Raw genomic sequence first — 500 nt, 5'->3', positions numbered from 1 at the left:
AGCACTTTCTTTCTCTGTATCTGCAGGATCTTCTAGATATGAATCTGGGTTAGCTCCTCCGGGAAGAAAATTTCCATAGATTGGCCTATATCTGTAATTTTCAATGCCTCTCTCTTCCGGTTCAGGTTCATTAAACATATCTGGAGAAACTGCATCTAAAATGAAATTGACTAAACTCTTAAGTATTTGTTTCTCTTGTAGTGGCTTACTTATACATGTTTCCAAATCTGGCAAGTTCATGTTTAATTCAGTTTGAAGAGCTTTCAAAATAGTACTTGACACTTTTTTTGCATGCCTGTATAAAGTCGACTGCAATCGTTTTTCATGTGTGTTACCACAGCTGTTGGTATTTTCACTTTCACAGTATGTCTTGTCCTGTTTATTTCCACAGATTATAGCACCAAGATTTTCTAAATTTCTATTGGCAAACCCTTCCAACTTAGCAAAAACCATTTCAAAGATGTCTGAGGCCAAGGTTTTCAGTTTATTCAGATGCTTTT

The sequence above is a fragment of the Bison bison genome, unplaced genomic scaffold (assembly GCF_000754665.1).
Source record: "Bison bison bison isolate TAMUID 2011002044 unplaced genomic scaffold, Bison_UMD1.0 scf7180017861496, whole genome shotgun sequence".
In the NCBI taxonomy this organism is placed as follows: domain Eukaryota; kingdom Metazoa; phylum Chordata; class Mammalia; order Artiodactyla; family Bovidae; genus Bison; species Bison bison.
This window is presented reverse-complemented; position numbering follows the sequence as displayed.